We start from the raw sequence: 25,236 nt of genomic DNA, 5'->3' as shown, positions 1-25,236 counted from the left end.
ACTGTGGGGAGAGGGACACCTTTTTAAAAACAACGGGGGGTGAGGCTAAAATATAGTCGATGCGACTGCTGGCTCCGCGACTATTGTGCCAGGTGAAGCCCGGCATGCTGGGGTTGCATATCTTAAAACCATCAACAAGTTTAAAGGAACGAATAAAATGGCGAAAGTGCCCAGAGCTGACATCCTGTCTACCCTCCAACGAGATGTTAAAGTCCCCTCCTAAAATCAAGTGTCGATCTGTGACACAGAACGGGGACAACTCTTCAAAGAGAGTTATACGGGACGAGGCCTCCACTGGAGCGTAGACACATATGGCCCGGAGGCGCTGTCCCCTCCATGTGGCGTCCACCCCCAAAACCCTACCTTGAAGAACGGTAAACGATCTTACTTCTTCAAAGGCGCGGTCGCCAAAAAGGATCCCGACGCCTGAGGAGTGGACACCACCTACGCTCCAGTAGGATCTACCCCTCTTCCATTGTCGTGAAAAGAGAGCCTCGTCCCGCTGGTCCCGGAGGTGGACTTCCTGCAGAAAACAAATGCTGAAGGGAGAAGATGCCAGCTGATTAAAAACAGATGTGCGCTTTAAAACGTTCCTCAAACCCCTGACATTCAAGGTGACAATATTAAAATTGGCCATGAAATGTTAAAAAGGTAAAATACAATTACAAACAACACACTAAAATAATAAAAGCCAGCCATTAAAAACAATACCGCATTACTGCCCCCCCTCCTCAGTCAAACCCAAAAGGCCCCCCAGTTCCAGCCCCCCCAGGTACTCCTGTTCATTTGCTTTGTCCTGCACACTGCTGTACTCCTGGGGGGGCGCAGGGGACTGTCCCAAGTCCCACACCAGATGGGGGGCCCCCAATGTCGGGGAGGGGGGACTCTCTCGGCCTTGGTCCCCGGCCGCCACTGCTGGCAAGGTGGCAGCCGGAGGGCTGGATGCGTCGGGTTGTGCCTCCCTTCTGCTCTTCTTCCTCCTCCGGGGGGATGCGCCGCTCTTTCTCCTCCTGCTGCTGACACCTGGAGCCAGGACTGGAGACCCCTCCTGCATTGCAGTCGCTGTCGCTGGGGCCTCCTCCACCTCGGCCAGGGCATCTCCTCCTGCCCCCGCCGCCGACTGTTCCTGCCCGGACGTGGGGGCTTGCGCTCCCCCACCACTCTCCTTGCCGACAGCTCTGCTGCCTAACAGAGCGTCGGCGTATGACGTTTTCCGTTGGGGGCAGGAACGAGCCAGATGGTCCTCACCGTTGCAGTGGATGCAGCGACGGGGGCCCTTGCAGTCCCTGGCCATGTGCCCCGGCTCCAGGCAGTTGCGGCAGCGCAGGTTGGCGCATCCCTCCAGAGTATGTCCAAAGGTGTGACACTGTCGGCAGAAGGGAGGCTGTCCGGAATAAAACAAGTAAGCCTTATTGCCCTGTAGATTAAAATAGGCTGGGGGATGACTAAAACCGCCCGCCCCATTAGCGTCCGGGCGCAGGCGGGCCTGGAACTGGCGTCGACCAGTCCAGATCCCCAGCTCATCCCGGATGTCCTTGTGGCCAGGAAGGAGGTCCACATACTTGTTCAAGAACTGGCGGACGGCTTCGCCGGACACATGCGGGTTAAAACAATGTACCGTAATTACCCGCTTGTCGGGCCACCACAGCGGCTCAACGGTGTATCGTCCCAGGAGAGGGTGCTGGGCCCTCTCCTTGCTCCGCTCCAGGACCTTGGTGTAGCTCTCGTCGGTGGACAGGGTGACCTCGAAGAACTGGAAAGGTCCATTCCGCTGCACACACAGGATGTCCTCCATGCGCAGGCCCAGCTCCCCGAAGGCCACCTCCCGGATGAAGGCCAGGCGGTCGGGGAAGGTGCCTACCTCCCCTTCGGCCCTCCAGCAGAACCGGGCGGTATTACGCAGGCCACCGCCTGCTACCAGCCACGGCCCGCTGAAGGGCTTCCTCGCAGCTCCGCCGGCCGTCGACATCCGGGATGGTCCACCGACGTCGTTCCTGGAGCAGAGTCCTCCTGCCGCCGTGGTCCCGACGTCCGCCGTGGTCCGGCCGCCGTCCGCCAATCCGGGATGAGCCGAGGAATGCTAAACTATAAAAGCAACTAAAAAATAAAAACACCAGTTCACCCGGCAGGGCGGCGGACAGGCCACCAGCCACTGCGGGATCCCCAGCCTAATAAAAACGAAAATAAAAGCAGGGATAAAAGGCTAAAAGGAAGGCACGGGTCGCCCCGTGGCAGCGGCGGTCAAGCCACCTACTGGTCACGCATTAGGTTTGCCGTGCCTTCCTCTAAAAAACCCGACGCAGTCCGTTAAAAGCGATAAAAAGAGCGTAAAATCCACTTGATCTTAGCCAAAAGGCCGAGAAGCGATACCCACAAATTGCGCCCCGCCGGGCGCCGGCATGCGGGATGCCGACGGAGCTGGCGCGGCTCAGCCCTCACCAGCCCCTCTGGCAGGTGTCGCCCGGCGAGTCCACGCGTGATCCAGGGAGACCACAGCCGCGCCACCGGGCACCTAACGCCAGCCGCTAAGCCGGGCCCAGTCTTCCTTTGACAGCAGCAGTGCAGCTCTGCTTGGGCAGAGCCTCCAAAAATACCATGAACTCATCGCTATCCCTCTCCACGGAAATCTTTAGTAAAAGGCGAAAGATTTATACGGGATGAAGAGAGACCCGAGTCGATATGGGGCCGCCGCCAAGCCCGTCGCCGTTAGCCGGGCCTGCGTGACGCCCCCGCTCGGAGTAGAATGCCCAGGGGCGTCGCAGCCGCCGTCCTCGGGGCCCCGACTCCTCCCTGTCCTCCTGTCCTCTCAAAAGACAGCAATCATTTTAACAAACATGAGGGGAAATTCAAAAGGCAAAGATGACATCATGCCTTACCTCAGCGCAGCTGTCCACCGCACAAACAGTGTGTCACCTTCCTTTAAAAAAAAAAAAAAAAAAAAAAAAAAAAAAAGAAAAACGGCGGGAAACGGGGGCCACGCACAGACAGGGCCCCCCCCCTCACAGCACTGAGTCTATTAGTCACTCACTCACTCACTCACTCACTCAGTCAGTCAGTCAGTCAGTCAGTCAGTCAGTTCTGCCTTTCGACAACAGGGGGCAGTAGAGGTGCACCATTCCCGGAAGCACTGCAATACCGGGTCGATGCGTGGAGCGGACGGGGCAAGCCCCACTTCCGGCTCCCTGTTCCAAAAATCCGTTTAATATGTGGTCCCCTCCATGGGGGACGTATCAGATATTAAACTGATAAGAACAGATACTACACTTGATCTTAGCCAAAAGGCCGAGAAGCGATACCCACAAATTGCGCCCCGCCGGGCGCCGGCATGCGGGATGCCGACGGAGCTGGCGCGGCTCAGCCCTCACCAGCCCCTCTGGCAGGTGTCGCCCGGCGAGTCCACGCGTGATCCAGGGAGACCACAGCCGCGCCACCGGGCACCTAACGCCAGCCGCTAAGCCGGGCCCAGTCTTCCTTTGACAGCAGCAGTGCAGCTCTGCTTGGGCAGAGCCTCCAAAAATACCATGAACTCATCGCTATCCCTCTCCACGGAAATCTTTAGTAAAAGGCGAAAGATTTATACGGGATGAAGAGAGACCCGAGTCGATATGGGGCCGCCGCCAAGCCCGTCGCCGTTAGCCGGGCCTGCGTGACGCCCCCGCTCGGAGTAGAATGCCCAGGGGCGTCGCAGCCGCCGTCCTCGGGGCCCCGACTCCTCCCTGTCCTCCTGTCCTCTCAAAAGACAGCAATCATTTTAACAAACATGAGGGGAAATTCAAAAGGCAAAGATGACATCATGCCTTACCTCAGCGCAGCTGTCCACCGCACAAACAGTGTGTCACCTTCCTTTAAAAAAAAAAAAAAAAAAAAAAAAAAAAAAAGAAAAACGGCGGGAAACGGGGGCCACGCACAGACAGGGCCCCCCCCCTCACAGCACTCAGTCTATTAGTCACTCACTCACTCACTCACTCACTCACTCAGTCAGTCAGTCAGTCAGTCAGTCAGTCAGTCAGTCAGTTCTGCCTTTCGACAACAGGGGGCAGTAGAGGTGCACCATTCCCGGAAGCACTGCAATACCGGGTCGATGCGTGGAGCGGACGGGGCAAGCCCCACTTCCGGCTCCCTGTTCCAAAAATCCGTTTAATATGTGGTCCCCTCCATGGGGGACGTATCAGATATTAAACTGATAAGAACAGATTTTTTTTTTTTTTTCCATACTTTATTAAACAGTTCTGCACATCATTTAAATCAACACACCTGATCAAAACATATAAACATCAAACCTACACTTTTAAAATTGGCATCGTCATCCATGCATATTAAAACAACCTTTCCAGCATACATCATAAACAAATATTACAACAATGTAAAAGGTTGAAATTTTTAACATAATACACATCAATGGCAATTCAATAGAATCATAATAATAAGACATATTAAAACAGTATTAAACAAACAAATTATGCAGAACTATATACCATAAAATAATCAAAACAGTAATAAAATCAACAATTAAAATTACACACATTTACCCTTTAATTACATTCATCTGGCCATTTCTACAAATAAAATGTCACCTCAAATGCAAGCCATTAAAAGGTTAAAACCTTAAAAGAGGAACAGACCCACAGACCACAAATTTCAAACACAAGGGTCGGGTTAAAACAGGGTTATACACCATCCACACACATAAAATCTGAGACTTCGGGCATAAAATACGGTTAATCACAGAAACAAAGCACACCAAATAGATTAAAATGTTAATAGATAATGTTAATATTAATAAATACGTGCTAAAAGTGATCAACCAGTAGTGCACAATAAATTCTGTACATGCAATTATTAAAAAAGTATTTAAAATACAACACACGCACAAAAAAAACAAAGCACACTCACCTAAAACCCAAAGTACCTTCTGTGTGCTCCAGAAAGGTGCGTCATGTCCACCCTGTAGAATGGAGCGTCACCACCTAAACGAAACGGGGCTAAAGCCAAAAGAGGCCCTTCCACCTCTCCTTGGCCTCGTGGTAGCCCCGCTGGATGACGTCAGTCTCCATCCTGAAACCCAAGTCGGCCCGGATTTTACGGAACACCCCTTGTGCCTCCAGATGAACCCCTCTGCGGATGAGCGCGGTCCTGGCATTCCACAGCTCTCGCTTGGTAATGCTGACCAGCAGCCACATCCAGGGGCCGAAGGGGTTATGGAGCTTGGGGTCCCACCCCTTCAACACCTTGTCGTAGGTCAGACCGGGCTGCGGGTCCACACGTCCACACAGGCCCGCTACCAACCCCCAAACTCTCTGTGCATGCCCACAGTCCCAAAACACGTGCCTGATGGTCTCATCCTCGCTGCACTCGGGCCTGGGGCAGCGGGGGTGTCTGGTCAGCTTATGCCTATGTAAGACGTCCCTGACTGGCAGCTTACCATGAAGGCACTGCCAGTTCAGGTCCTGCAGCCTGTGATCCAAACCCATAGGCTGGATTCTCGCCCATGTGCCTTCCTCCAGGCCCAGCATGGCCCGAGTCTCCCTATGACCAAGCAAAGCCCTATAAAGCGCTCTATGCTTGGTCAAGGCCTCTGTCTTGACACCTGCCGGAAAAAACTTACTCCACTTGACAGCGTGGCTGTAGTGGGCCGGCAGGGTCTCAGCCTTGGGGCCGAGGTTGGTCCACGACGCCACCAGGCGTCTCATGGGGAGAGCCAGCCACAGACGCACAAAGTGCTGATGGGGGTGCTCGAGGGGAGCTGCCAGGCGCGTGCAGAGCTGCGAGAAGAACAGGCAGTCAAGCTTGAGAGGAAAGTCAATAACATCCCTCCCCCCACTGTCCTTTCCGAGATACATCACTTCCCTACGCACGTACTCGTACCTGCCCCCCCAGACGAGGTTGAAAACGTCTCTCGTCAGGCCTCTGCGCATGAAGCGGGGCAAAGGGTACACATGTGCAAGGTAGAGCAGGGTGGGAAGAATATCCACTTTTAAGGCTAAAACCTTACCTTGGAAGGACAGGGACCTGGACTTCCACAGTCCGATCTTCCGCCTGGCGATCGCCAACCGCTCCTCCCAGTTCAAACGGGCGGCACCATCCGAAAGGAAGTTGACCCCCAACACTTTGAGAGGTCCGTCACAGAGGGTGAGACCCCCTGCGACGCCCTCCCTCGCCTTCCAGCTGCCGAAATACTTGGCCACCGACTTACTGAGGTTGAGCGTCGCGCCGGAGGCCCTACCGAACGCATGAACAAGGCTCATGGCATGACCGAGAGACTGATCCGAGCAGACGAAAAGGGTGGTGTCGTCTGCGTACTGGGTCAGTTTAACAGTTTTCCCCCGACTTCCTGGGATAAGAAGGCCATCGACCCCGGGGTGGGCGCGAATGGCGCACGCCAGTGGCTCTATATAGAGCGCGTAGAGGAGGGGGGAGAGGGGACATCCCTGCCTCACTCCACTCAGCTGGGGCACCAAGTCACTCAGGAAGCCATTGATAACAACATGGCTCCCAACTTCGTTATACAAAGTGTGTAACCACCCCAGGTAATTGGGTCCAAAGCCAAACTTACCCAATACTTGAAACAGGAAGCGGTGATCTACCCGGTCGAAGGCTTTCTCCTGGTCCAAGCTGACCAGCAGGAGAGGGAGGTTCCTGTCCTCCACCCAGGCGATGGCGTCGCGGATGAGATGGAGGTTCCACGTCGCCGATCGACCCGGTACTCCACACGTCTGATCGCTGTGAACCAGATGAGCCATGGCCTTCTTCAGGCGTTCTGTAAGGGTCTTTGCGATGAGCTTTGTGTCTACACAAAGCATGGTCAGGGGCCTCCAGTTGCCAAGGTCGGCACGATCACCCTTCTTGTGCAACAAAGAAAGAACCCCTGACCTCATGCTCCTAGTGAGCAAACCCCGGCGCTGAACGTCCTCTACAACCTGCAGTAATTCCGGCCCGAGGACATCCCAAAAAGTGGAATAAAATTCCACCGGGAGCCCATCAAGGCCCGGTACCTTGCGGCGGTTCATCTTGCCAAGCACTGCGGTCAGCTCGGCCAAGGTGATGGGGGCTTCTAAGCCGTCACGAATGTCACTGGGAAGGCAAGGTGAGATGTTGTCTAGGAACCGCTCCCCTGCAACCGGGTCCGTGTCCCTAACCTTAAAAAGATTGTGATAAAACAATTTAGCAACCTCCAGCATGTCTGATGTTATTGTTACCGTTTCGCCGTTTAAGGCCCGGAGAGAGTCGAAGGTCTTCTCCTCCCGGGCTTCCCTGGCTCTCTGGAAAAAATGAGTATTGCACTTTTCATTGTTTTCCAAAAAGAACATTCTGTCGCGGAGCATTTGAGCCGAGGCAGCCTGTGCATGCAGGCGCCTCAGCTCACCCTTTATATCAAGCAGTCGCTCGTGGTCGATGGTGCCCCCGCTGTTGTGAGCGGCGTATTCATCCCGCAACCTTCTCTCCAGCTGCAGAATGGAGAATTTCTTCTCCATCCTGCGCTGCTTGCTGTACTGCATGGAGAAGGTTCGGATCCTGTCCTTCACACTCTCCCACCATTCGGCCACGGAGGGGAAGGTAGGCTTGTCCTTCTGCCACTCGGAGAAGTGATCTAAAAAAAGGTGTCTAAAATCGCTCTCCTCCAGGATCTGCAGGTTCATTTTCCAATAGCCACCCCCATATTCAGGGGCGTCTATGGAAACAGTGGCCTCCACTGCCAAGTGGTCAGTGGGCCACTGTGGGGAGAGGGACACCTTTTTAAAAACAACGGGGGGTGAGGCTAAAATATAGTCGATGCGACTGCTGGCTCCGCGACTATTGTGCCAGGTGAAGCCCGGCATGCTGGGGTTGCATATCTTAAAACCATCAACAAGTTTAAAGGAACGAATAAAATGGCGAAAGTGCCCAGAGCTGACATCCTGTCTACCCTCCAACGAGATGTTAAAGTCCCCTCCTAAAATCAAGTGTCGATCTGTGACACAGAACGGGGACAACTCTTCAAAGAGAGTTATACGGGACGAGGCCTCCACTGGAGCGTAGACACATATGGCCCGGAGGCGCTGTCCCCTCCATGTGGCGTCCACCCCCAAAACCCTACCTTGAAGAACGGTAAACGATCTTACTTCTTCAAAGGCGCGGTCGCCAAAAAGGATCCCGACGCCTGAGGAGTGGACACCACCTACGCTCCAGTAGGATCTACCCCTCTTCCATTGTCGTGAAAAGAGAGCCTCGTCCCGCTGGTCCCGGAGGTGGACTTCCTGCAGAAAACAAATGCTGAAGGGAGAAGATGCCAGCTGATTAAAAACAGATGTGCGCTTTAAAACGTTCCTCAAACCCCTGACATTCAAGGTGACAATATTAAAATTGGCCATGAAATGTTAAAAAGGTAAAATACAATTACAAACAACACACTAAAATAATAAAAGCCAGCCATTAAAAACAATACCGCATTACTGCCCCCCCTCCTCAGTCAAACCCAAAAGGCCCCCCAGTTCCAGCCCCCCCAGGTACTCCTGTTCATTTGCTTTGTCCTGCACACTGCTGTACTCCTGGGGGGGCGCAGGGGACTGTCCCAAGTCCCACACCAGATGGGGGGCCCCCAATGTCGGGGAGGGGGGACTCTCTCGGCCTTGGTCCCCGGCCGCCACTGCTGGCAAGGTGGCAGCCGGAGGGCTGGATGCGTCGGGTTGTGCCTCCCTTCTGCTCTTCTTCCTCCTCCGGGGGGATGCGCCGCTCTTTCTCCTCCTGCTGCTGACACCTGGAGCCAGGACTGGAGACCCCTCCTGCATTGCAGTCGCTGTCGCTGGGGCCTCCTCCACCTCGGCCAGGGCATCTCCTCCTGCCCCCGCCGCCGACTGTTCCTGCCCGGACGTGGGGGCTTGCGCTCCCCCACCACTCTCCTTGCCGACAGCTCTGCTGCCTAACAGAGCGTCGGCGTATGACGTTTTCCGTTGGGGGCAGGAACGAGCCAGATGGTCCTCACCGTTGCAGTGGATGCAGCGACGGGGGCCCTTGCAGTCCCTGGCCATGTGCCCCGGCTCCAGGCAGTTGCGGCAGCGCAGGTTGGCGCATCCCTCCAGAGTATGTCCAAAGGTGTGACACTGTCGGCAGAAGGGAGGCTGTCCGGAATAAAACAAGTAAGCCTTATTGCCCTGTAGATTAAAATAGGCTGGGGGATGACTAAAACCGCCCGCCCCATTAGCGTCCGGGCGCAGGCGGGCCTGGAACTGGCGTCGACCAGTCCAGATCCCCAGCTCATCCCGGATGTCCTTGTGGCCAGGAAGGAGGTCCACATACTTGTTCAAGAACTGGCGGACGGCTTCGCCGGACACATGCGGGTTAAAACAATGTACCGTAATTACCCGCTTGTCGGGCCACCACAGCGGCTCAACGGTGTATCGTCCCAGGAGAGGGTGCTGGGCCCTCTCCTTGCTCCGCTCCAGGACCTTGGTGTAGCTCTCGTCGGTGGACAGGGTGACCTCGAAGAACTGGAAAGGTCCATTCCGCTGCACACACAGGATGTCCTCCATGCGCAGGCCCAGCTCCCCGAAGGCCACCTCCCGGATGAAGGCCAGGCGGTCGGGGAAGGTGCCTACCTCCCCTTCGGCCCTCCAGCAGAACCGGGCGGTATTACGCAGGCCACCGCCTGCTACCAGCCACGGCCCGCTGAAGGGCTTCCTCGCAGCTCCGCCGGCCGTCGACATCCGGGATGGTCCACCGACGTCGTTCCTGGAGCAGAGTCCTCCTGCCGCCGTGGTCCCGACGTCCGCCGTGGTCCGGCCGCCGTCCGCCAATCCGGGATGAGCCGAGGAATGCTAAACTATAAAAGCAACTAAAAAATAAAAACACCAGTTCACCCGGCAGGGCGGCGGACAGGCCACCAGCCACTGCGGGATCCCCAGCCTAATAAAAACGAAAATAAAAGCAGGGATAAAAGGCTAAAAGGAAGGCACGGGTCGCCCCGTGGCAGCGGCGGTCAAGCCACCTACTGGTCACGCATTAGGTTTGCCGTGCCTTCCTCTAAAAAACCCGACGCAGTCCGTTAAAAGCGATAAAAAGAGCGTAAAATCCACTTGATCTTAGCCAAAAGGCCGAGAAGCGATACCCACAAATTGCGCCCCGCCGGGCGCCGGCATGCGGGATGCCGACGGAGCTGGCGCGGCTCAGCCCTCACCAGCCCCTCTGGCAGGTGTCGCCCGGCGAGTCCACGCGTGATCCAGGGAGACCACAGCCGCGCCACCGGGCACCTAACGCCAGCCGCTAAGCCGGGCCCAGTCTTCCTTTGACAGCAGCAGTGCAGCTCTGCTTGGGCAGAGCCTCCAAAAATACCATGAACTCATCGCTATCCCTCTCCACGGAAATCTTTAGTAAAAGGCGAAAGATTTATACGGGATGAAGAGAGACCCGAGTCGATATGGGGCCGCCGCCAAGCCCGTCGCCGTTAGCCGGGCCTGCGTGACGCCCCCGCTCGGAGTAGAATGCCCAGGGGCGTCGCAGCCGCCGTCCTCGGGGCCCCGACTCCTCCCTGTCCTCCTGTCCTCTCAAAAGACAGCAATCATTTTAACAAACATGAGGGGAAATTCAAAAGGCAAAGATGACATCATGCCTTACCTCAGCGCAGCTGTCCACCGCACAAACAGTGTGTCACCTTCCTTTAAAAAAAAAAAAAAAAAAAAAAAAAAAAAAAGAAAAACGGCGGGAAACGGGGGCCACGCACAGACAGGGCCCCCCCCCTCACAGCACTGAGTCTATTAGTCACTCACTCACTCACTCACTCACTCAGTCAGTCAGTCAGTCAGTCAGTCAGTCAGTTCTGCCTTTCGACAACAGGGGGCAGTAGAGGTGCACCATTCCCGGAAGCACTGCAATACCGGGTCGATGCGTGGAGCGGACGGGGCAAGCCCCACTTCCGGCTCCCTGTTCCAAAAATCCGTTTAATATGTGGTCCCCTCCATGGGGGACGTATCAGATATTAAACTGATAAGAACAGATACTACACTTGATCTTAGCCAAAAGGCCGAGAAGCGATACCCACAAATTGCGCCCCGCCGGGCGCCGGCATGCGGGATGCCGACGGAGCTGGCGCGGCTCAGCCCTCACCAGCCCCTCTGGCAGGTGTCGCCCGGCGAGTCCACGCGTGATCCAGGGAGACCACAGCCGCGCCACCGGGCACCTAACGCCAGCCGCTAAGCCGGGCCCAGTCTTCCTTTGACAGCAGCAGTGCAGCTCTGCTTGGGCAGAGCCTCCAAAAATACCATGAACTCATCGCTATCCCTCTCCACGGAAATCTTTAGTAAAAGGCGAAAGATTTATACGGGATGAAGAGAGACCCGAGTCGATATGGGGCCGCCGCCAAGCCCGTCGCCGTTAGCCGGGCCTGCGTGACGCCCCCGCTCGGAGTAGAATGCCCAGGGGCGTCGCAGCCGCCGTCCTCGGGGCCCCGACTCCTCCCTGTCCTCCTGTCCTCTCAAAAGACAGCAATCATTTTAACAAACATGAGGGGAAATTCAAAAGGCAAAGATGACATCATGCCTTACCTCAGCGCAGCTGTCCACCGCACAAACAGTGTGTCACCTTCCTTTAAAAAAAAAAAAAAAAAAAAAAGAAAAAAAGAAAAACGGCGGGAAACGGGGGCCACGCACAGACAGGGCCCCCCCCCTCACAGCACTCAGTCTATTAGTCACTCACTCACTCACTCACTCACTCACTCACTCACTCACTCAGTCAGTCAGTCAGTCAGTCAGTCAGTTCTGCCTTTCGACAACAGGGGGCAGTAGAGGTGCACCATTCCCGGAAGCACTGCAATACCGGGTCGATGCGTGGAGCGGACGGGGCAAGCCCCACTTCCGGCTCCCTGTTCCAAAAATCCGTTTAATATGTGGTCCCCTCCATGGGGGACGTATCAGATATTAAACTGATAAGAACAGATACTACACTTGATCTTAGCCAAAAGGCCGAGAAGCGATACCCACAAATTGCGCCCCGCCGGGCGCCGGCATGCGGGATGCCGACGGAGCTGGCGCGGCTCAGCCCTCACCAGCCCCTCTGGCAGGTGTCGCCCGGCGAGTCCACGCGTGATCCAGGGAGACCACAGCCGCGCCACCGGGCACCTAACGCCAGCCGCTAAGCCGGGCCCAGTCTTCCTTTGACAGCAGCAGTGCAGCTCTGCTTGGGCAGAGCCTCCAAAAATACCATGAACTCATCGCTATCCCTCTCCACGGAAATCTTTAGTAAAAGGCGAAAGATTTATACGGGATGAAGAGAGACCCGAGTCGATATGGGGCCGCCGCCAAGCCCGTCGCCGTTAGCCGGGCCTGCGTGACGCCCCCGCTCGGAGTAGAATGCCCAGGGGCGTCGCAGCCGCCGTCCTCGGGGCCCCGACTCCTCCCTGTCCTCCTGTCCTCTCAAAAGACAGCAATCATTTTAACAAACATGAGGGGAAATTCAAAAGGCAAAGATGACATCATGCCTTACCTCAGCGCAGCTGTCCACCGCACAAACAGTGTGTCACCTTCCTTTAAAAAAAAAAAAAAAAAAAAAAAAAAAAAAAGAAAAACGGCGGGAAACGGGGGCCACGCACAGACAGGGCCCCCCCCCTCACAGCACTGAGTCTATTAGTCACTCACTCACTCACTCACTCACTCAGTCAGTCAGTCAGTCAGTTCTGCCTTTCGACAACAGGGGGCAGTAGAGGTGCACCATTCCCGGAAGCACTGCAATACCGGGTCGATGCGTGGAGCGGACGGGGCAAGCCCCACTTCCGGCTCCCTGTTCCAAAAATCCGTTTAATATGTGGTCCCCTCCATGGGGGACGTATCAGATATTAAACTGATAAGAACAGATACTACACTTGATCTTAGCCAAAAGGCCGAGAAGCGATACCCACAAATTGCGCCCCGCCGGGCGCCGGCATGCGGGATGCCGACGGAGCTGGCGCGGCTCAGCCCTCACCAGCCCCTCTGGCAGGTGTCGCCCGGCGAGTCCACGCGTGATCCAGGGAGACCACAGCCGCGCCACCGGGCACCTAACGCCAGCCGCTAAGCCGGGCCCAGTCTTCCTTTGACAGCAGCAGTGCAGCTCTGCTTGGGCAGAGCCTCCAAAAATACCATGAACTCATCGCTATCCCTCTCCACGGAAATCTTTAGTAAAAGGCGAAAGATTTATACGGGATGAAGAGAGACCCGAGTCGATATGGGGCCGCCGCCAAGCCCGTCGCCGTTAGCCGGGCCTGCGTGACGCCCCCGCTCGGAGTAGAATGCCCAGGGGCGTCGCAGCCGCCGTCCTCGGGGCCCCGACTCCTCCCTGTCCTCCTGTCCTCTCAAAAGACAGCAATCATTTTAACAAACATGAGGGGAAATTCAAAAGGCAAAGATGACATCATGCCTTACCTCAGCGCAGCTGTCCACCGCACAAACAGTGTGTCACCTTCCTTTAAAAAAAAAAAAAAAAAAAAAAAAAAAAAAAGAAAAACGGCGGGAAACGGGGGCCACGCACAGACAGGGCCCCCCCCCTCACAGCACTGAGTCTATTAGTCACTCACTCACTCACTCACTCACTCACTCAGTCAGTCAGTCAGTCAGTCAGTCAGTTCTGCCTTTCGACAACAGGGGGCAGTAGAGGTGCACCATTCCCGGAAGCACTGCAATACCGGGTCGATGCGTGGAGCGGACGGGGCAAGCCCCACTTCCGGCTCCCTGTTCCAAAAATCCGTTTAATATGTGGTCCCCTCCATGGGGGACGTATCAGATATTAAACTGATAAGAACAGATACTACACTTGATCTTAGCCAAAAGGCCGAGAAGCGATACCCACAAATTGCGCCCCGCCGGGCGCCGGCATGCGGGATGCCGACGGAGCTGGCGCGGCTCAGCCCTCACCAGCCCCTCTGGCAGGTGTCGCCCGGCGAGTCCACGCGTGATCCAGGGAGACCACAGCCGCGCCACCGGGCACCTAACGCCAGCCGCTAAGCCGGGCCCAGTCTTCCTTTGACAGCAGCAGTGCAGCTCTGCTTGGGCAGAGCCTCCAAAAATACCATGAACTCATCGCTATCCCTCTCCACGGAAATCTTTAGTAAAAGGCGAAAGATTTATACGGGATGAAGAGAGACCCGAGTCGATATGGGGCCGCCGCCAAGCCCGTCGCCGTTAGCCGGGCCTGCGTGACGCCCCCGCTCGGAGTAGAATGCCCAGGGGCGTCGCAGCCGCCGTCCTCGGGGCCCCGACTCCTCCCTGTCCTCCTGTCCTCTCAAAAGACAGCAATCATTTTAACAAACATGAGGGGAAATTCAAAAGGCAAAGATGACATCATGCCTTACCTCAGCGCAGCTGTCCACCGCACAAACAGTGTGTCACCTTCCTTTAAAAAAAAAAAAAAAAAAAAAAAAAAAAAAGAAAAACGGCGGGAAACGGGGGCCACGCACAGACAGGGCCCCCCCCCTCACAGCACTCAGTCTATTACTCACTCACTCACTCACTCACTCACTCACTCACTCACTCAGTCAGTCAGTCAGTCAGTCAGTCAGTTCTGCCTTTCGACAACAGGGGGCAGTAGAGGTGCACCATTCCCGGAAGCACTGCAATACCGGGTCGATGCGTGGAGCGGACGGGGCAAGCCCCACTTCCGGCTCCCTGTTCCAAAAATCCGTTTAATATGTGGTCCCCTCCATGGGGGACGTATCAGATATTAAACTGATAAGAACAGATTTTTTTTTTTTTTTCCATACTTTATTAAACAGTTCTGCACATCATTTAAATCAACACACCTGATCAAAACATATAAACATCAAACCTACACTTTTAAAATTGGCATCGTCATCCATGCATATTAAAACAACCTTTCCAGCATACATCATAAACAAATATTACAACAATGTAAAAGGTTGAAATTTTTAACATAATACACATCAATGGCAATTCAATAGAATCATAATAATAAGACATATTAAAACAGTATTAAACAAACAAATTATGCAGAACTATATACCATAAAATAATCAAAACAGTAATAAAATCAACAATTAAAATTACACACATTTACCCTTTAATTACATTCATCTGGCCATTTCTACAAATAAAATGTCACCTCAAATGCAAGCCATTAAAAGGTTAAAACCTTAAAAGAGGAACAGACCCACAGACCACAAATTTCAAACACAAGGGTCGGGTTAAAACAGGGTTATACACCATCCACACACATAAAATCTGAGACTTCGGGCATAAAATACGGTTAATCACAGAAACAAAGCACACCAAATAGATTAAAATGTTAATAGATAATGTTAATATTAATAAATACGTGCTAAAAGTGATCAACCAGTAGTGCACAATAAATTCTGTACATGCAATTATTAAAAAAGTATTTAAAATACAACACACGCACAAAAAAAACAAAGCACACTCACCTAAAACCCAAAGTACCTTCTGTGTGCTCCAGAAAGGTGCGTCATGTCCACCCTGTAGAATGGAGCGTCACCACCTAAACGAAACGGGGCTAAAGCCAAAAGAGGCCCTTCCACCTCTCCTTGGCCTCGTGGTAGCCCCGCTGGATGACGTCAGTCTCCATCCTGAAACCCAAGTCGGCCCGGATTTTACGGAACACCCCTTGTGCCTCCAGATGAACCCCTCTGCGGATGAGCGCGGTCCTGGCATTCCACAGCTCTCGCTTGGTAATGCTGACCAGCAGCCACATCCAGGGGCCGAAGGGGTTATGGAGCTTGGGGTCCCACCCCTTCAACACCTTGTCGTAGGTCAGACCGGGCTGCGGGTCCACACGTCCACACAGGCCCGCTACCAACCCCCAAACTCTCTGTGCATGCCCACAGTCCCAAAACACGTGCCTGATGGTCTCATCCTCGCTGCACTCGGGCCTGGGGCAGCGGGGGTGTCTGGTCAGCTTATGCCTATGTAAGACGTCCCTGACTGGCAGCTTACCATGAAGGCACTGCCAGTTCAGGTCCTGCAGCCTGTGATCCAAACCCATAGGCTGGATTCTCGCCCATGTGCCTTCCTCCAGGCCCAGCATGGCCCGAGTCTCCCTATGACCAAGCAAAGCCCTATAAAGCGCTCTATGCTTGGTCAAGGCCTCTGTCTTGACACCTGCCGGAAAAAACTTACTCCACTTGACAGCGTGGCTGTAGTGGGCCGGCAGGGTCTCAGCCTTGGGGCCGAGGTTGGTCCACGACGCCACCAGGCGTCTCATGGGGAGAGCCAGCCACAGACGCACAAAGTGCTGATGGGGGTGCTCGAGGGGAGCTGCCAGGCGCGTGCAGAGCTGCGAGAAGAACAGGCAGTCAAGCTTGAGAGGAAAGTCAATAACATCCCTCCCCCCACTGTCCTTTCCGAGATACATCACTTCCCTACGCACGTACTCGTACCTGCCCCCCCAGACGAGGTTGAAAACGTCTCTCGTCAGGCCTCTGCGCATGAAGCGGGGCAAAGGGTACACATGTGCAAGGTAGAGCAGGGTGGGAAGAATATCCACTTTTAAGGCTAAAACCTTACCTTGGAAGGACAGGGACCTGGACTTCCACAGTCCGATCTTCCGCCTGGCGATCGCCAACCGCTCCTCCCAGTTCAAACGGGCGGCACCATCCGAAAGGAAGTTGACCCCCAACACTTTGAGAGGTCCGTCACAGAGGGTGAGACCCCCTGCGACGCCCTCCCTCGCCTTCCAGCTGCCGAAATACTTGGCCACCGACTTACTGAGGTTGAGCGTCGCGCCGGAGGCCCTACCGAACGCATGAACAAGGCTCATGGCATGACCGAGAGACTGATCCGAGCAGACGAAAAGGGTGGTGTCGTCTGCGTACTGGGTCAGTTTAACAGTTTTCCCCCGACTTCCTGGGATAAGAAGGCCATCGACCCCGGGGTGGGCGCGAATGGCGCACGCCAGTGGCTCTATATAGAGCGCGTAGAGGAGGGGGGAGAGGGGACATCCCTGCCTCACTCCACTCAGCTGGGGCACCAAGTCACTCAGGAAGCCATTGATAACAACATGGCTCCCAACTTCGTTATACAAAGTGTGTAACCACCCCAGGTAATTGGGTCCAAAGCCAAACTTACCCAATACTTGAAACAGGAAGCGGTGATCTACCCGGTCGAAGGCTTTCTCCTGGTCCAAGCTGACCAGCAGGAGAGGGAGGTTCCTGTCCTCCACCCAGGCGATGGCGTCGCGGATGAGATGGAGGTTCCACGTCGCCGATCGACCCGGTACTCCACACGTCTGATCGCTGTGAACCAGATGAGCCATGGCCTTCTTCAGGCGTTCTGTAAGGGTCTTTGCGATGAGCTTTGTGTCTACACAAAGCATGGTCAGGGGCCTCCAGTTGCCAAGGTCGGCACGATCACCCTTCTTGTGCAACAAAGAAAGAACCCCTGACCTCATGCTCCTAGTGAGCAAACCCCGGCGCTGAACGTCCTCTACAACCTGCAGTAATTCCGGCCCGAGGACATCCCAAAAAGTGGAATAAAATTCCACCGGGAGCCCATCAAGGCCCGGTACCTTGCGGCGGTTCATCTTGCCAAGCACTGCGGTCAGCTCGGCCAAGGTGATGGGGGCTTCTAAGCCGTCACGAATGTCACTGGGAAGGCAAGGTGAGATGTTGTCTAGGAACCGCTCCCCTGCAACCGGGTCCGTGTCCCTAACCTTAAAAAGATTGTGATAAAACAATTTAGCAACCTCCAGCATGTCTGATGTTATTGTTACCGTTTCGCCGTTTAAGGCCCGGAGAGAGTCGAAGGTCTTCTCCTCCCGGGCTTCCCTGGCTCTCTGGAAAAAATGAGTATTGCACTTTTCATTGTTTTCCAAAAAGAACATTCTGTCGCGGAGCATTTGAGCCGAGGCAGCCTGTGCATGCAGGCGCCTCAGCTCACCCTTTATATCAAGCAGTCGCTCGTGGTCGATGGTGCCCCCGCTGTTGTGAGCGGCGTATTCATCCCGCAACCTTCTCTCCAGCTGCAGAATGGAGAATTTCTTCTCCATCCTGCGCTGCTTGCTGTACTGCATGGAGAAGGTTCGGATCCTGTCCTTCACACTCTCCCACCATTCGGCCACGGAGGGGAAGGTAGGCTTGTCCTTCTGCCACTCGGAGAAGTGATCTAAAAAAAGGTGTCTAAAATCGCTCTCCTCCAGGATCTGCAGGTTCATTTTCCAATAGCCACCCCCATATTCAGGGGCGTCTATGGAAACAGTGGCCTCCACTGCCAAGTGGTCAGTGGGCCACTGTGGGGAGAGGGACACCTTTTTAAAAACAACGGGGGGTGAGGCTAAAATATAGTCGATGCGACTGCTGGCTCCGCGACTATTGTGCCAGGTGAAGCCCGGCATGCTGGGGTTGCATATCTTAAAACCATCAACAAGTTTAAAGGAACGAATAAAATGGCGAAAGTGCCCAGAGCTGACATCCTGTCTACCCTCCAACGAGATGTTAAAGTCCCCTCCTAAAATCAAGTGTCGATCTGTGACACAGAACGGGGACAACTCTTCAAAGAGAGTTATACGGGACGAGGCCTCCACTGGAGCGTAGACACATATGGCCCGGAGGCGCTGTCCCCTCCATGTGGCGTCCACCCCCAAAACCCTACCTTGAAGAACGGTAAACGATCTTACTTCTTCAAAGGCGCGGTCGCCAAAAAGGATCCCGACGCCTGAGGAGTGGACACCACCTACGCTCCAGTAGGATCTACCCCTCTTCCATTGTCGTGAAAAGAGAGCCTCGTCCCGCTGGTCCCGGAGGTGGACTTCCTGCAGAAAACAAATGCTGAAGGGAGAAGATGCCAGCTGATTAAAAACAGATGTGCGCTTTAAAACGTTCCTCAAACCCCTGACATTCAAGGTGACAATATTAAAATTGGCCATGAAATGTTAAAAAGGTAAAATACAATTACAAACAACACACTAAAATAATAAAAGCCAGCCATTAAAAACAATACCGCATTACTGCCCCCCCTCCTCAGTCAAACCCAAAAGGCCCCCCAGTTCCAGCCCCCCCAGGTACTCCTGTTCATTTGCTTTGTCCTGCACACTGCTGTACTCCTGGGGGGGCGCAGGGGACTGTCCCAAGTCCCACACCAGATGGGGGGCCCCCAATGTCGGGGAGGGGGGACTCTCTCGGCCTTGGTCCCCGGCCGCCACTGCTGGCAAGGTGGCAGCCGGAGGGCTGGATGCGTCGGGTTGTGCCTCCCTTCTGCTCTTCTTCCTCCTCCGGGGGGATGCGCCGCTCTTTCTCCTCCTGCTGCTGACACCTGGAGCCAGGACTGGAGACCCCTCCTGCATTGCAGTCGCTGTCGCTGGGGCCTCCTCCACCTCGGCCAGGGCATCTCCTCCTGCCCCCGCCGCCGACTGTTCCTGCCCGGACGTGGGGGCTTGCGCTCCCCCACCACTCTCCTTGCCGACAGCTCTGCTGCCTAACAGAGCGTCGGCGTATGACGTTTTCCGTTGGGGGCAGGAACGAGCCAGATGGTCCTCACCGTTGCAGTGGATGCAGCGACGGGGGCCCTTGCAGTCCCTGGCCATGTGCCCCGGCTCCAGGCAGTTGCGGCAGCGCAGGTTGGCGCATCCCTCCAGAGTATGTCCAAAGGTGTGACACTGTCGGCAGAAGGGAGGCTGTCCGGAATAAAACAAGTAAGCCTTATTGCCCTGTAGATTAAAATAGGCTGGGGGATGACTAAAACCGCCCGCCCCATTAGCGTCCGGGCGCAGGCGGGCCTGGAACTGGCGTCGACCAGTCCAGATCCCCAGCTCATCCCGGATGTCCTTGTGGCCAGGAAGGAGGTCCACATACTTGTTCAAGAACTGGCGGACGGCTTCGCCGGACACATGCGGGTTAAAACAATGTACCGTAATTACCCGCTTGTCGGGCCACCACAGCGGCTCAACGGTGTATCGTCCCAGGAGAGGGTGCTGGGCCCTCTCCTTGCTCCGCTCCAGGACCTTGGTGTAGCTCTCGTCGGTGGACAGGGTGACCTCGAAGAACTGGAAAGGTCCATTCCGCTGCACACACAGGATGTCCTCCATGCGCAGGCCCAGCTCCCCGAAGGCCACCTCCCGGATGAAGGCCAGGCGGTCGGGGAAGGTGCCTACCTCCCCTTCGGCCCTCCAGCAGAACCGGGCGGTATTACGCAGGCCACCGCCTGCTACCAGCCACGGCCCGCTGAAGGGCTTCCTCGCAGCTCCGCCGGCCGTCGACATCCGGGATGGTCCACCGACGTCGTTCCTGGAGCAGAGTCCTCCTGCCGCCGTGGTCCCGACGTCCGCCGTGGTCCGGCCGCCGTCCGCCAATCCGGGATGAGCCGAGGAATGCTAAACTATAAAAGCAACTAAAAAATAAAAACACCAGTTCACCCGGCAGGGCGGCGGACAGGCCACCAGCCACTGCGGGATCCCCAGCCTAATAAAAACGAAAATAAAAGCAGGGATAAAAGGCTAAAAGGAAGGCACGGGTCGCCCCGTGGCAGCGGCGGTCAAGCCACCTACTGGTCACGCATTAGGTTTGCCGTGCCTTCCTCTAAAAAACCCGACGCAGTCCGTTAAAAGCGATAAAAAGAGCGTAAAATCCACTTGATCTTAGCCAAAAGGCCGAGAAGCGATACCCACAAATTGCGCCCCGCCGGGCGCCGGCATGCGGGATGCCGACGGAGCTGGCGCGGCTCAGCCCTCACCAGCCCCTCTGGCAGGTGTCGCCCGGCGAGTCCACGCGTGATCCAGGGAGACCACAGCCGCGCCACCGGGCACCTAACGCCAGCCGCTAAGCCGGGCCCAGTCTTCCTTTGACAGCAGCAGTGCAGCTCTGCTTGGGCAGAGCCTCCAAAAATACCATGAACTCATCGCTATCCCTCTCCACGGAAATCTTTAGTAAAAGGCGAAAGATTTATACGGGATGAAGAGAGACCCGAGTCGATATGGGGCCGCCGCCAAGCCCGTCGCCGTTAGCCGGGCCTGCGTGACGCCCCCGCTCGGAGTAGAATGCCCAGGGGCGTCGCAGCCGCCGTCCTCGGGGCCCCGACTCCTCCCTGTCCTCCTGTCCTCTCAAAAGACAGCAATCATTTTAACAAACATGAGGGGAAATTCAAAAGGCAAAGATGACATCATGCCTTACCTCAGCGCAGCTGTCCACCGCACAAACAGTGTGTCACCTTCCTTTAAAAAAAAAAAAAAAAAAAAAAAAAAAAAAAAGAAAAACGGCGGGAAACGGGGGCCACGCACAGACAGGGCCCCCCCCCTCACAGCACTGAGTCTATTAGTCACTCACTCACTCACTCACTCACTCAGTCAGTCAGTCAGTCAGTTCTGCCTTTCGACAACAGGGGGCAGTAGAGGTGCACCATTCCCGGAAGCACTGCAATACCGGGTCGATGCGTGGAGCGGACGGGGCAAGCCCCACTTCCGGCTCCCTGTTCCAAAAATCCGTTTAATATGTGGTCCCCTCCATGGGGGACGTATCAGATATTAAACTGATAAGAACAGATACTACACTTGATCTTAGCCAAAAGGCCGAGAAGCGATACCCACAAATTGCGCCCCGCCGGGCGCCGGCATGCGGGATGCCGACGGAGCTGGCGCGGCTCAGCCCTCACCAGCCCCTCTGGCAGGTGTCGCCCGGCGAGTCCACGCGTGATCCAGGGAGACCACAGCCGCGCCACCGGGCACCTAACGCCAGCCGCTAAGCCGGGCCCAGTCTTCCTTTGACAGCAGCAGTGCAGCTCTGCTTGGGCAGAGCCTCCAAAAATACCATGAACTCATCGCTATCCCTCTCCACGGAAATCTTTAGTAAAAGGCGAAAGATTTATACGGGATGAAGAGAGACCCGAGTCGATATGGGGCCGCCGCCAAGCCCGTCGCCGTTAGCCGGGCCTGCGTGACGCCCCCGCTCGGAGTAGAATGCCCAGGGGCGTCGCAGCCGCCGTCCTCGGGGCCCCGACTCCTCCCTGTCCTCCTGTCCTCTCAAAAGACAGCAATCATTTTAACAAACATGAGGGGAAATTCAAAAGGCAAAGATGACATCATGCCTTACCTCAGCGCAGCTGTCCACCGCACAAACAGTGTGTCACCTTCCTTTAAAAAAAAAAAAAAAAAAAAAAAAAAAAAAAGAAAAACGGCGGGAAACGGGGGCCACGCACAGACAGGGCCCCCCCCCTCACAGCACTGAGTCTATTAGTCACTCACTCACTCACTCACTCACTCACTCAGTCAGTCAGTCAGTCAGTCAGTCAGTTCTGCCTTTCGACAACAGGGGGCAGTAGAGGTGCACCATTCCCGGAAGCACTGCAATACCGGGTCGATGCGTGGAGCGGACGGGGCAAGCCCCACTTCCGGCTCCCTGTTCCAAAAATCCGTTTAATATGTGGTCCCCTCCATGGGGGACGTATCAGATATTAAACTGATAAGAACAGATACTACACTTGATCTTAGCCAAAAGGCCGAGAAGCGATACCCACAAATTGCGCCCCGCCGGGCGCCGGCATGCGGGATGCCGACGGAGCTGGCGCGGCTCAGCCCTCACCAGCCCCTCTGGCAGGTGTCGCCCGGCGAGTCCACGCGTGATCCAGGGAGACCACAGCCGCGCCACCGGGCACCTAACGCCAGCCGCTAAGCCGGGCCCAGTCTTCCTTTGACAGCAGCAGTGCAGCTCTGCTTGGGCAGAGCCTCCAAAAATACCATGAACTCATCGCTATCCCTCTCCACGGAAATCTTTAGTAAAAGGCGAAAGATTTATACGGGATGAAGAGAGACCCGAGTCGATATGGGGCCGCCGCCAAGCCCGTCGCCGTTAGCCGGGCCTGCGTGACGCCCCCGCTCGGAGTAGAATGCCCAGGGGCGTCGCAGCCGCCGTCCTCGGGGCCCCGACTCCTCCCTGTCCTCCTGTCCTCTCAAAAGACAGCAATCATTTTAACAAACATGAGGGGAAATTCAAAAGGCAAAGATGACATCATGCCTTACCTCAGCGCAGCTGTCCACCGCACAAACAGTGTGTCACCTTCCTTTAAAAAAAAAAAAAAAAAAAAAAAAAAAAAAGAAAAACGGCGGGAAACGGGGGCCACGCACAGACAGGGCCCCCCCCCTCACAGCACTGAGTCTATTAGTCACTCACTCACTCACTCACTCACTCAGTCAGTCAGTCAGTCAGTCAGTTCTGCCTTTCGACAACAGGGGGCAGTAGAGGTGCACCATTCCCGGAAGCACTGCAATACCGGGTCGATGCGTGGAGCGGACGGGGCAAGCCCCACTTCCGGCTCCCTGTTCCAAAAATCCGTTTAATATGTGGTCCCCTCCATGGGGGACGTATCAGATATTAAACTGATAAGAACAGATTTTTTTTTTTTTCCATACTTTATTAAACAGTTCTGCACATCATTTAAATCAACACACCTGATCAAAACATATAAACATCAAACCTACACTTTTAAAATTGGCATCGTCATCCATGCATATTAAAACAACCTTTCCAGCATACATCATAAACAAATATTACAACAATGTAAAAGGTTGAAATTTTTAACATAATACACATCAATGGCAATTCAATAGAATCATAATAATAAGACATATTAAAACAGTATTAAACAAACAAATTATGCAGAACTATATACCATAAAATAATCAAAACAGTAATAAAATCAACAATTAAAATTACACACATTTACCCTTTAATTACATTCATCTGGCCATTTCTACAAATAAAATGTCACCTCAAATGCAAGCCATTAAAAGGTTAAAACCTTAAAAGAGGAACAGACCCACAGACCACAAATTTCAAACACAAGGGTCGGGTTAAAACAGGGTTATACACCATCCACACACATAAAATCTGAGACTTCGGGCATAAAATACGGTTAATCACAGAAACAAAGCACACCAAATAGATTAAAATGTTAATAGATAATGTTAATATTAATAAATACGTGCTAAAAGTGATCAACCAGTAGTGCACAATAAATTCTGTACATGCAATTATTAAAAAAGTATTTAAAATACAACACACGCACAAAAAAAACAAAGCACACTCACCTAAAACCCAAAGTACCTTCTGTGTGCTCCAGAAAGGTGCGTCATGTCCACCCTGTAGAATGGAGCGTCACCACCTAAACGAAACGGGGCTAAAGCCAAAAGAGGCCCTTCCACCTCTCCTTGGCCTCGTGGTAGCCCCGCTGGATGACGTCAGTCTCCATCCTGAAACCCAAGTCGGCCCGGATTTTACGGAACACCCCTTGTGCCTCCAGATGAACCCCTCTGCGGATGAGCGCGGTCCTGGCATTCCACAGCTCTCGCTTGGTAATGCTGACCAGCAGCCACATCCAGGGGCCGAAGGGGTTATGGAGCTTGGGGTCCCACCCCTTCAACACCTTGTCGTAGGTCAGACCGGGCTGCGGGTCCACACGTCCACACAGGCCCGCTACCAACCCCCAAACTCTCTGTGCATGCCCACAGTCCCAAAACACGTGCCTGATGGTCTCATCCTCGCTGCACTCGGGCCTGGGGCAGCGGGGGTGTCTGGTCAGCTTATGCCTATGTAAGACGTCCCTGACTGGCAGCTTACCATGAAGGCACTGCCAGTTCAGGTCCTGCAGCCTGTGATCCAAACCCTTAGGCTGGATTCTCGCCCATGTGCCTTCCTCCAGGCCCAGCATGGCCCGAGTCTCCCTATGACCAAGCAAAGCCCTATAAAGCGCTCTATGCTTGGTCAAGGCCTCTGTCTTGACACCTGCCGGAAAAAACTTACTCCACTTGACAGCGTGGCTGTAGTGGGCCGGCAGGGTCTCAGCCTTGGGGCCGAGGTTGGTCCACGACGCCACCAGGCGTCTCATGGGGAGAGCCAGCCACAGACGCACAAAGTGCTGATGGGGGTGCTCGAGGGGAGCTGCCAGGCGCGTGCAGAGCTGCGAGAAGAACAGGCAGTCAAGCTTGAGAGGAAAGTCAATAACATCCCTCCCCCCACTGTCCTTTCCGAGATACATCACTTCCCTACGCACGTACTCGTACCTGCCCCCCCAGACGAGGTTGAAAACGTCTCTCGTCAGGCCTCTGCGCATGAAGCGGGGCAAAGGGTACACATGTGCAAGGTAGAGCAGGGTGGGAAGAATATCCACTTTTAAGGCTAAAACCTTACCTTGGAAGGACAGGGACCTGGACTTCCACAGTCCGATCTTCCGCCTGGCGATCGCCAACCGCTCCTCCCAGTTCAAACGGGCGGCACCATCCGAAAGGAAGTTGACCCCCAACACTTTGAGAGGTCCGTCACAGAGGGTGAGACCCCCTGCGACGCCC

General features: G+C 54.8%; 20 non-coding genes across 20 annotated transcripts; all 20 read right to left on the bottom strand.

The window, feature by feature from the left end:
* Positions 1-2,563: 2,563 nt before the first annotated feature.
* On the bottom strand, positions 2,564-2,677 carry LOC140580221 (U5 spliceosomal RNA). The gene has a single exon (XR_011983983.1). It is a non-coding gene; the product is annotated as a U5 spliceosomal RNA (small nuclear RNA).
* A 425-nt stretch (positions 2,678-3,102) lies between these two features.
* Positions 3,103-3,294, bottom strand: LOC140579860 (U2 spliceosomal RNA). Its single transcript, XR_011983706.1, has one exon. It is a non-coding gene; the product is annotated as a U2 spliceosomal RNA (small nuclear RNA).
* A 195-nt stretch (positions 3,295-3,489) lies between these two features.
* On the bottom strand, positions 3,490-3,603 carry LOC140580220 (U5 spliceosomal RNA). Its single transcript, XR_011983982.1, has one exon. It is a non-coding gene; the product is annotated as a U5 spliceosomal RNA (small nuclear RNA).
* A 437-nt stretch (positions 3,604-4,040) lies between these two features.
* LOC140579883 (U2 spliceosomal RNA) lies at positions 4,041-4,231 on the bottom strand. The gene has a single exon (XR_011983726.1). It is a non-coding gene; the product is annotated as a U2 spliceosomal RNA (small nuclear RNA).
* Positions 4,232-10,274: 6,043 nt separating this feature from the next.
* Positions 10,275-10,388, bottom strand: LOC140580219 (U5 spliceosomal RNA). Its single transcript, XR_011983981.1, has one exon. It is a non-coding gene; the product is annotated as a U5 spliceosomal RNA (small nuclear RNA).
* Positions 10,389-10,813: 425 nt separating this feature from the next.
* LOC140579859 (U2 spliceosomal RNA) lies at positions 10,814-11,005 on the bottom strand. Its single transcript, XR_011983705.1, has one exon. It is a non-coding gene; the product is annotated as a U2 spliceosomal RNA (small nuclear RNA).
* A 195-nt stretch (positions 11,006-11,200) lies between these two features.
* Positions 11,201-11,314, bottom strand: LOC140580218 (U5 spliceosomal RNA). The gene has a single exon (XR_011983980.1). It is a non-coding gene; the product is annotated as a U5 spliceosomal RNA (small nuclear RNA).
* A 436-nt stretch (positions 11,315-11,750) lies between these two features.
* Positions 11,751-11,942, bottom strand: LOC140579858 (U2 spliceosomal RNA). The gene has a single exon (XR_011983704.1). It is a non-coding gene; the product is annotated as a U2 spliceosomal RNA (small nuclear RNA).
* Positions 11,943-12,137: 195 nt separating this feature from the next.
* Positions 12,138-12,251, bottom strand: LOC140580217 (U5 spliceosomal RNA). The gene has a single exon (XR_011983979.1). It is a non-coding gene; the product is annotated as a U5 spliceosomal RNA (small nuclear RNA).
* A 413-nt stretch (positions 12,252-12,664) lies between these two features.
* On the bottom strand, positions 12,665-12,856 carry LOC140579856 (U2 spliceosomal RNA). The gene has a single exon (XR_011983703.1). It is a non-coding gene; the product is annotated as a U2 spliceosomal RNA (small nuclear RNA).
* Positions 12,857-13,051: 195 nt separating this feature from the next.
* Positions 13,052-13,165, bottom strand: LOC140580216 (U5 spliceosomal RNA). Its single transcript, XR_011983978.1, has one exon. It is a non-coding gene; the product is annotated as a U5 spliceosomal RNA (small nuclear RNA).
* Positions 13,166-13,590: 425 nt separating this feature from the next.
* Positions 13,591-13,782, bottom strand: LOC140579854 (U2 spliceosomal RNA). Its single transcript, XR_011983701.1, has one exon. It is a non-coding gene; the product is annotated as a U2 spliceosomal RNA (small nuclear RNA).
* Positions 13,783-13,977: 195 nt separating this feature from the next.
* On the bottom strand, positions 13,978-14,091 carry LOC140580214 (U5 spliceosomal RNA). The gene has a single exon (XR_011983976.1). It is a non-coding gene; the product is annotated as a U5 spliceosomal RNA (small nuclear RNA).
* Positions 14,092-14,523: 432 nt separating this feature from the next.
* On the bottom strand, positions 14,524-14,714 carry LOC140579882 (U2 spliceosomal RNA). The gene has a single exon (XR_011983725.1). It is a non-coding gene; the product is annotated as a U2 spliceosomal RNA (small nuclear RNA).
* Positions 14,715-20,757: 6,043 nt separating this feature from the next.
* Positions 20,758-20,871, bottom strand: LOC140580212 (U5 spliceosomal RNA). Its single transcript, XR_011983975.1, has one exon. It is a non-coding gene; the product is annotated as a U5 spliceosomal RNA (small nuclear RNA).
* A 414-nt stretch (positions 20,872-21,285) lies between these two features.
* Positions 21,286-21,477, bottom strand: LOC140579853 (U2 spliceosomal RNA). Its single transcript, XR_011983700.1, has one exon. It is a non-coding gene; the product is annotated as a U2 spliceosomal RNA (small nuclear RNA).
* Positions 21,478-21,672: 195 nt separating this feature from the next.
* LOC140580211 (U5 spliceosomal RNA) lies at positions 21,673-21,786 on the bottom strand. The gene has a single exon (XR_011983974.1). It is a non-coding gene; the product is annotated as a U5 spliceosomal RNA (small nuclear RNA).
* Positions 21,787-22,211: 425 nt separating this feature from the next.
* On the bottom strand, positions 22,212-22,403 carry LOC140579852 (U2 spliceosomal RNA). The gene has a single exon (XR_011983699.1). It is a non-coding gene; the product is annotated as a U2 spliceosomal RNA (small nuclear RNA).
* Positions 22,404-22,598: 195 nt separating this feature from the next.
* LOC140580210 (U5 spliceosomal RNA) lies at positions 22,599-22,712 on the bottom strand. The gene has a single exon (XR_011983973.1). It is a non-coding gene; the product is annotated as a U5 spliceosomal RNA (small nuclear RNA).
* A 416-nt stretch (positions 22,713-23,128) lies between these two features.
* LOC140579888 (U2 spliceosomal RNA) lies at positions 23,129-23,317 on the bottom strand. The gene has a single exon (XR_011983731.1). It is a non-coding gene; the product is annotated as a U2 spliceosomal RNA (small nuclear RNA).
* Between the last annotated feature and the right edge of the window lie 1,919 nt (positions 23,318-25,236).

This window comes from Paramormyrops kingsleyae, chromosome 18, assembly GCF_048594095.1.
Source record: "Paramormyrops kingsleyae isolate MSU_618 chromosome 18, PKINGS_0.4, whole genome shotgun sequence".
NCBI lineage: Eukaryota > Metazoa > Chordata > Actinopteri > Osteoglossiformes > Mormyridae > Paramormyrops > Paramormyrops kingsleyae.
Note: the sequence above shows the minus strand (reverse complement) of the source record. Positions and strands in the feature narration are given on the sequence as shown.